The sequence below is a fragment of the Anomaloglossus baeobatrachus genome, chromosome 3 (assembly GCF_048569485.1).
Source record: "Anomaloglossus baeobatrachus isolate aAnoBae1 chromosome 3, aAnoBae1.hap1, whole genome shotgun sequence".
Classification (NCBI taxonomy): Eukaryota; Metazoa; Chordata; class Amphibia; order Anura; family Aromobatidae; genus Anomaloglossus; species Anomaloglossus baeobatrachus.
In genome coordinates this window covers 72,944,949-72,954,609 of record NC_134355.1, presented here as the reverse complement: position 1 = coordinate 72,954,609, position 9,661 = coordinate 72,944,949, and the positions used below count along the sequence as shown (strand labels likewise).

General features: G+C 41.3%; 1 long non-coding RNA gene across 2 annotated transcripts in view; it reads left to right on the top strand.

Annotated features, from left to right (window-relative positions):
• The first annotated feature begins 1,182 nt into the window (after window positions 1–1,182).
• The window catches only part of LOC142294976 (uncharacterized), a 49,818-nt gene continuing 41,339 nt past the window's right edge, over window positions 1,183–9,661 (top strand). For both annotated transcript variants that reach the window (XR_012751330.1, XR_012751331.1), the window contains exons 1-5: window positions 1,183–1,341; window positions 1,426–1,527; window positions 1,612–1,713; window positions 1,820–2,377; window positions 5,246–5,340. This is a non-coding gene — a long non-coding RNA (uncharacterized LOC142294976). The remainder of the gene's footprint in view (window positions 1,342–1,425; window positions 1,528–1,611; window positions 1,714–1,819; window positions 2,378–5,245; window positions 5,341–9,661) is intronic.

Genomic DNA, 9,661 nt, shown 5'->3' with positions numbered 1-9,661 from the left:
CGGACACATTCACCAATTAATGTCACAGGGGAAAAATTCCTTCTCGACCCCGGGAAAAGGCGATCAGTCCGAGAACCCTGGATCAAACCTGCTGGTGCCTAATAATAATGTATTAGGTTATTATTATTATATTATTCCTAATAATAATTTAATATTATAATTTGTATTACTACGTGATTACTATACATTTTTAAATACTATTTCTATCCTTTTTAATGTATTCTTTCTACTATTATTATTATTATTATTATTAGTACCAATATTTCTATTATCTCGTTATTTAGTATTTATTAGAACCCTTTTCTTAAAACTGTTGATCCAAAAGAAGGCAAAAACCCCAGGACATATTCAGCCAATTCATATCACAGGGGAAAAATTCCTTCTCGACCCCGGGAAAAGGCGATCAGTCCGAGGACCCTGGATCAAATCCCCTAATACCTATTAATTATATACTAATTATTCTAGTCATTAATATAAATACTGTAGTATTATTATTATTATTATTATTATTATTATTTATGCTATTTTTAATTTGTTCCTATTTTACTGATTATTACTATTCTATTATTATTATTATTCTACTCTGTAATATTTTATTCTATATATCTTTGGATTCTTGCTATTTTACTATTACTATTATTACTAACATTTGTATTGATATTTTACTAAAATTATAACTTAGATTCCTATTCCTAAAGCTGTTGATCCAGAAGAAGGCAAAAAAAACCCAGGCACATCCATCCAATTCGTGTCTCAGGGGGAAAAATTCCTTCTTGACCCCGGGAAAAGGCGATCAGTCTGAGAACCCTGGATCAAACCTGCTGAGATTATTTTTATGTCTCTGGTTATCATTATTATATAATTAATGTTAGATGTACTTCTCTTATTATTATCATGATATTAGGTATTATGTTACTGCTCCTATTATTTAAATATTTTTACTACATTTTTAACCTATTTTTAAACCTAATAATTACTATTTTCTGTTTTTTATTATTATTATTATTATTTATATTATTATTATTTTACTTACTAAATTTGATGCTGTTGATGTTCCTACAGCTTGTATTTTGGAGGCACACTGTCCATCAGTGTCTCATCCGTTTGAGGAGGATGGTTGCTTCTATGCCGGCTGGTTGTGAACACGTTGTCTCTTTGACGTCTGGTTCTGAACACATGTTGTATTTTGCACCATTCTTCTTTTAGCTCTTGAATAATCTTTGTTCTTTTTCTTCTTAGTGTCTTCTTCATCTTCGTCTAGGTCTTTCACCTCCCGATACTTCATTGGGTCAGATATAACCACTTGATTCCACTGCCCTGGTGTCATTGATGGCGGCTCAGGTCTTTTTATATATAAAGGACATGTCAGATATTTTTTCACTGTTCCTTGTTTACATCCTGAATATTTCTTTTTTTTCTTCTTAGTGTCTTCTTCATCTTCGTCCAGGTCTTTCACCTCCCGATATTTCATTGGGTCAGATATAACCACTTGATTCCACTGCCCTGGAGTCATTGATGGCGGCTCAGGTCTTTTTTTATATAAAGGACATGTCAGATATTTTTGCACTGTTCCTTGCTTAGGTCTTGAAACTTTCTTCTTTTTCTTCTTAGTGTCTTCTTCATCTTCGTCCAGGTCTTTCACCTCCCGATACTTCATTGGATTAGATATAACCACTTGATTCCACTGTCCTGGTGTCATTGATGGCGGCTCAGGTCTTTTTTCATTTAAAGAAGATGTCATATATTTTTGCTCCGTTCCTTGTGTAGCTTCTGAATCTTTCTTTTCTTTCTTCTTTTTGTTTTTCTCATCTTCTTTCAGATCTTTCTCCTCCGGATACTCCATTTGTTCCATTTTCTCCTCTTCTTTCTGCTCTTCTGGCGTCACTGATGGTGGCTCAGGTCTTTTTTCATAAAGAGGAAACGGAAGCTATTGTTTCTGGGCTTCGCGGTTGGTCGGCATCAGGCGCTAAGAAAAGAAGAGTCAGTTAATTGTCTGCTTAGATTTTCCTTTACATCTATGGACAAAACATGAGGACATAATATGCGGTGTGATCAGTCACCTCCATCTTGAAGATCGGTAATGGGAGGAATCTGGTACAGTAGATGAGCAGTTGGTCTTCTGCCTCCTCCTTTGTTCTGGGACAAGCTGGAGAGAAAACACAAGCAGATAATGGGATTAATCATATAATATCCAGAATTCCTTAAAATTACAGGAAAATTCCTTTAACCCAAATCACTGTGACCTGCTGGATTCTGAATGATTCTGTGCACAGAAAATCACACAAATTACTATTGAAAACCATTCTCACATGAGAAGTATCCAGAACCGAAGACGCATTCCTGGCGGCGGTAGACGTCCTAAAGAAAACAGAATCCGGTGAGTGTCCACTCATCACTCATCAGGGATGGACAATAGGACGAGGGTCCGTGTATAATAAAGCTGCGGACCTCCAGAGAGCTGCGGCTTGCTGCCATCTTGTAAATATCCCGTATTGTAGAATCCATAGCAAAATCTGTGAATCCAAAAAAGATTTAGTCACAGATCTGAAAAATACACTAACAAACAAAAAGTGAGCGTCCCCCCAGGTATCGGACCCCATTTACAGCAATTCATGGAGACAACAGGGTCACATGGAGCAAAGTCTTTACTGGGTGTTTGTAGTCTCCAGTATATGTAATATCACATGTAAAACATTGTACATTGGATTGTACTGGTGCCTGTAGATAAAGATATATGGCATACATGTATTTCTATGTTTTTCATGCAAATAAATACAGGTAACTCCAAAAAAATGACAGCGAAAGTGACTTCATTACTAGCACATAGAGCCGAACCCCCAATAACAGTGCCAGGACACTAATCCCACTGACAATAGTGGTAAATAATGCCTCAATAAATAATACTGGCAGCAGTGTCCTGTAGAACCTAAACATAAAATTCTGCTTTTCTGCAGCCACTAGGGGGAGCACAGTGCACCAGTGAATACAGATTATGCTGATAGCACCCCCTAGTGGACGGTGACAGCAGCTGTTGTGGCAGAATTCTCTGCTTTGCCCGGTTTCTCGCCTATATTGAGTTTAGGTGAAATGATAAAATCATCAGCGGATTCCAGATAACAGGAAAGAAGCATCGAGGAGATGAGATAAATCAGTGTCAGGTCATCAGGGGATGTGATGGCGGCTACTCACCAATATACAACTCCACTCGTCACTGTCTGCAATAGACTGAGGAGGAGTGACAGTTTGTTTGTGTTTATTTCTGCCAATTCATATCCAGCAATCTTATTGGCTGCTGACTAGTGGCATGGAACACACAGAATTTAAAGGGACAGGACACTCTTATTTCTCCACAGTGCATTTCATATAGACGTGCGATAACTCTGCTTAATATATGAAGCTGTGGAGATAATCTGGGGGAGGAGCTTTATGTTTTCATACACAGCAATTAAAATGTCACTATCAATATTGTCAGAACATTATATTCTACATATTATTAGAGTATCACTGGATGAAGGAGTTAATTATAAATTATATTATTTTCAATTATCTCTTCCTGATCAGGGTATTTTTCGAAATTTTCTTTTTATCACAAGACTGATGGTTTATTTCTACATTACCGTCATTTAAATTAATGAAGCTGACTGCGGCCGCGGTGTCAGTCTGACTGCAATGTCATAACTGGGATCCATTGGTTGCAATAAGTTCTGAGCTGATGGCGCTGAGGGATATTTTCTGATTTAGAAGGGAAGTGATCATATTATGTCTTTCATCTGCTGCACTGTTTCCTTGACCGACCATTGCATCTACACTGCTCAACGTTGCCCATTTCTTGGTGCATCTTTAAAATTACTTGAAGAACAAATCTTGAACCCCGTCTGCTTTGAAATTGTTGCCACTTTTTGCTGTACTCTGTCTTGACATGAAATTGTCTTCATCAACCTCACCTTTGCAGTTGAGTTTGACTTTTTCTCACCCAGTTTTTGTCTATTTTCTCACATTCCTGACTATAATCCCTCATAGTCCCTGATTCTGTGTTATGAGCAGGATAGTGGCTCAGTGGTTAGCACTGCTATTTTGAGGTCCTTGATTCAAATCCCTACAAGGACGTCTGCAAGGAGTCTGTATGGTTTCCCCATGTTTACGTAGGTTTGCTACAGGTGCTCCTTTTTCCTTCAACACTCCATGACATCTAGAGGATTATCATACCTTGTGCAGTGGTGGTCAAAACCTGGGCAATCATTAATCAGCAGTTCCCCGTGGAGCACAGTTTTCTACGGCAGAGTCCTTTTTTATGTAGAGTCAATGGGTAAGTCTCCATCTTATGTAGAGTGCAAGATCTTATGGTCAGCAGGGTCCACTTTCTCTCTTATGTAGAGTGTAAGCTCTTATGGTCAGTGGGGTCCTCTCTCCTTTAAAGTGTAAGCTCTTATGGTCTGCGGGGTGCTCTCATTTCTGTGGAGTGTAAGCTCTTATGGGCGCTGACAGCAGTAGAAGCTCCGTGCACCGGACATGATCATCAAGGGGTTCTTCTTGCAGACCGCTGGTAGACCCACACCGTGATTACATCTAATACACAGGGCCGCCGCTGCTGTCATCGCTTTACTGCAGTTGAATTCTTTGCACCGTCGCCGTAAATCATTCAAGTGCAGTAAAGCCTTGATGGCAGACAACAGCACCGTGCACCGCCCTATAAGACGACACCCGGGGTATGCCCAGTCCACGCATCAGATGCTGGGTGTGTGATTTCAGCAACATATGTTTAACTATAAAATTTTGCGGAGTTTCAGAAAAATACATACTTTAAAAGCCTCCGTGGACCGAGCTGCACAGAAGACTAGTGGGATAGGCGGATGCACGGTGGCTTCTCCAAGCCTGCTGCCCTGGAGTGGTAGGTCTACTACGGCGTCATGTATAGGGGGAGACATCATTCCAGGGCAATGGGGGGGAGAAGCCGACGGGTATCCACCTGACCCACTAGTGGGCGGCACGGTGGCTCGTGGTTAGCACTGCAGTCCTGCAGCGCTGGGGTTCTGAGTTCGAATCCCACCAAGGACACCATCTGCAAAGGAGTTTGTATGTTCTCCCTGTGTTTGCGTGGGTTTCCTTCCACACTCCAAAGACATATAGATAGGGAATTTAGATTGTGAGCCCCAATGGGGACAGTGTTCCTGATGTATGTAAAGCGCTGTGGAATATGTTAGCGCTATATAAAAATAAAGATTTATTTTTATTTTTTTTATTTTAGTCTTCTGTATGGCTCAATTCCTGAGGACGCGACTACGACATGTTGGGGTGTAGGTTCACGGCCATTCGGATCACCACTGCCACCACTGAACTAAGGTAAAAACATTTTTATTGTCTTTAATAAGCTTAGGTAGACTGTCATACCCCCTACACGGTATGGTTTTGACTGGGGTTGAATTCCTCTACTACTTATGAGTCCTTACTTAGTAGTTATAATACTACACTGTTAGTGATTTCACTTTGGTATACCGGCATTTTAGGACATGCTATGACATCCCATATGTTGAACTCAATACCATTGTCACATCTATATATACTGTGGGCTGTTTTAATATTTAAACCGGTCTGTGTACCTTATTTTGATCTTTTTTCTGCTGTTTTTAACTTCAATTATATATAATAAAAATATATTTTTAAAAAAAATATATTTTTTTTCTGACCTTGTTACTGGTTATTTTTTAGCTTATTGGTGCTGAAAATTGTGTTATACCGTTGTATCCAGTGCTGTCTGGTACTTTAGGACTATTGGTGATATAGCTATTAAACTATGTTTTAGAGCTGAACATATGTGGCTGAAATAATGTAGCCAGAGCTTGACACATACTGCCTGTGGGTCGGGCAGCATATTTGAGATGTAGGATTACGTTCCGTTTAAAGGGCCTTGTCATCTTACCTAAAATAAAAATCCATACCTAGTCCTTCTTCTCTGAAGAGGCTATTTGTACATTAAAATTCACAGAACATTGCATGGCCTATAAGGCTATGTGCCCACGGGGACAGTGTCCTGCGGATATATCCGCAAGACATTCCGCAGGTGCTCCCAGGAAACAGCACCACAACTTTTGTCTGTTTCCATGCTGCGGAATGTCCTGCGGATATGGTGCGGGCATTCTGCATTGAGGATACAGTACCATGGCTTCGGCACTGCATCCTCAATGCAGAACAAGTGCTGCAGTGATCGGGGTGCTCATACTTACCTCCATCATGCAGCACCTCACTTTCCGGCAGCCGGGTCACTCTCAGCGTCTGCAGAAGAAGGTGGGCGGGCCTGAACTACCTCCGGCTGTCAAATGACCGGAGCTCATGCAGGCTCCGCCCACCTCTTCCTTCCTGACCTGGATTCACCGCGCTCCTGTACACCGGACGGAGAAAGTGACTCCGGTGAGGCAGGTAAGTATATGGGACCCTGCGGAGAAATCCGCAACAATAATTGACATGCTGCAGATTTTTCCGCACGGAAATACGCACGATTTCCGCTGCGGAAAAATCCGCAGCGTGGGCACAGCATTTCCCAAATGCCATAGAAATGGCTGGGGAGTAGCTGTGCTGCAGATTTCTGGAAAATCCGCGGCTTTTGTGCGAGAAATCCGTGGAAAAATCTGCGCATTTTCCGCAGCGTGGGCACATAGCCTTAGTCTCCCTAAGATGACTTGACACTCTCCACAAGGATAAACGATCCCCCTTAGATCTCTAGTTAGAGGCTTCTCTCCCAAGCAAACCTGTTCTTTAGCCTTGCACTGAACAGGGTTAAACACACAGAAACATGAGTCTGGAAATGTAATTTACGTTGTTTTTTTCTGTTTTTTTTATCCTAAATCATGTAGCAAAGCCCTTTAAAGAGTGCTCATTACACAAATCAAGCAGGTCAGATGCTCGGATGGGCTCGATTCAAGTAACAAGTACAATGGAAGTCAATGGGGAACTCAAGCATTTTTCCAGAAGACCCTAATAGAAGAGCTGGGGGTCATGAAAATCACTGAAATGGATAGACACAGCATGGAGAGTATGCCTGGACTCCATTGTCGTTGCTGGGAATTAAATAAACAAATAATTAATGTAACAAATGATGTTGGGAACACAATAATAATAATAATAATAATAATAATATTAATAGAACTGCGCTTTTTTTGAAATTTTGTCGAACTTGGAATTTTTTCCAGTACATCACATGATAAAATGAATGACATCATTCAAAATTACAGCTTATTAAATGAAAACCAAGCCTCACACATCTAGAATAATGGAAAAATAAATGTATGGCTCTTAGAAGAAAAGGAGAAAAAGAACTAGAGCGCGCCCGGTCAGGAAGGAAGTAAATTCTCAGAGGAGCATTAGGTGCCCTATAAATCTCCTTATGCCTGCTTAGCACTCTTTACAAGGAGAAACATTATTCCTTAGATCGCACTGTCCAAACTGTCCTAGGAACCGTCCAATTCGCATGTTCCTCGTTCTTCTGTGTGCAGCCTGCGTTGCCTATATATAGTATAGTACCATACCATGTACTCCAGAGTCTCTGGACTTGTCTCACCTCGAGCACTTCTAAGACATAGTGTGTTAAAAAGCGTGGAATCAGGCAGGGCCATATTTATCATTAACTACCGCAGGTCCAGTGCCTGGGGCGGCGGGTCACGAGAGGTGGCGCCAGGAGCGAGAGTAAAAAAAAATATATTTCTTTTTTTGTTAAAATTTCCTTCTCCTCCCCAGACTCATTGCTAAAACCGGAGTTTTTGCAGGGGGTAAAGGGAAATAGTTGAAGGTCCCGGAATTATTTTGTATTAGCATCTTTAAGACGCTAATACAAATCATCCTCCGTACCTGCTCCTTGCGCGCTGGCACTTCCGGGGTCAGGAGCTCCAATCAGCTCCCTGACATGGCGCGCTTCCTGATGATGTCACAGGCAGTGCGATGTGTTTACCTCATCGCTGCCGGCGTCTCTGCAGAGTACTGCTGAGGAGGGGAGGAGAAGTCACTGGTGCCGGTAAGCGCTGTAGAGCCAAGAATAGTGGCGGCAGATGGCGGGGTGTGATCTCTATGGGACAGGGGCAGAAGCATAGGGAGCACTCTGTATGGGAAAAGGGGTTGTATGGGGTGTGATCTACAGTTAGGTCCAGAAATATTTGGACAGTGACACAAGTTTTGTTATTTTAGCTGTTTACAAAAACATGTTCAGAAATACAATTATATATATAATATGGGCTGAAAGTGCACACTCCCAGCTGCAATATGAGAGTTTTCACATCCAAATCGGAGAAAGGGTTTAGGAATCATAGCTCTGTAATGCATAGCCTCCTCTTTTTCAAGGGACCAAAAGTAATTGGACAAGGGACTCTAAGGGCTGCAATTAACTCTGAAGGTGTCTCCTTCGTTAACCTGTAATCAATGAAGTAGTTAAAAGGTCTGGGGTTGATTACAGGTGTGTGGTTTTGCATTTGGAAGCTGTTGCTGTGACCAGACAACATGCGGTCTAAGGAACTCTCAATTGAGGTGAAGCAGAACATCCTGAGGCTGAAAAAAAAGAAAAAATCCATCAGAGAGATAGCAGACATGCTTGGAGTAGCAAAATCAACAGTCGGGTACATTCTGAGAAAAAATGAATTGACTGGTGAGCTTGGGAACTCAAAAAGGCTTGGACGTCCACGGATGACAACAGTAGTGGATGATCCCCGCATACTTTCTTTGGTGAAGAAGAACCCGTTCACAACATCAACTGAAGTCCAGAACACTCTCAGTGAAGTAGGTGTATCTGTCTCTAAGTCAACAGTAAAGAGAAGACTCCATGAAAGTAAATACAAAGGGTTCACATCTAGATGCAAACCATTCATCAATTCCAAAAATAGACAGGCCAGAGTTAAATTTGCTGAAAAACACCTCATGAAGCCAGCTCAGTTCTGGAAAAGTATTCTATGGACAGATGAGACAAAGATCAACCTGTACCAGAATGATGGGAAGAAAAAAGTTTGGAGAAGAAAGGGAACGGCACATGATCCAAGGCACACCACATCCTCTGTAAAACATGGTGGAGGCAACGTGATGGCATGGGCATGCATGGCTTTCAATGGCACTGGGTCACTTGTGTTTATTGATGACATAACAGCAGACAAGAGTAGCCGGATGAATTCTGAAGTGTACCGGGATATACTTTCAGCCCAGATTCAGCCAAATGCCGCAAAGTTGATCGGACGGCGCTTCATAGTACAGATGGACAATGACCCCAAGCATACAGCCAAAGCTACCCAGGAGTTCATGAGTGCAAAAAAGTGGAACATTCTGCAATGGCCAAGTCAATCACCAGATCTTAACCCAATTGAGCATGCATTTCACTTGCTCAAATCCAGACTTAAGACGGAAAGACCCACAAACAAGCAAGACCTGAAGGCTGCGGCTGTAAAGGCCTGGCAAAGCATTAAGAAGGAGGAAACCCAGCGTTTGGTGATGTCCATGGGTTCCAGACTTAAGGCAGTGATTGCCTCCAAAGGATTCGCAACAAAATATTGAAAATAAAAATATTTTGTTTGGGTTTGGTTTATTTGTCCAATTACTTTTGACCTCCTAAAATGTGGAGTGTTTGTAAAGAAATGTGTACAATTCCTACAATTTCTATCAGATATTTTTGTTCAAACCTTCAAATTAAACGTTA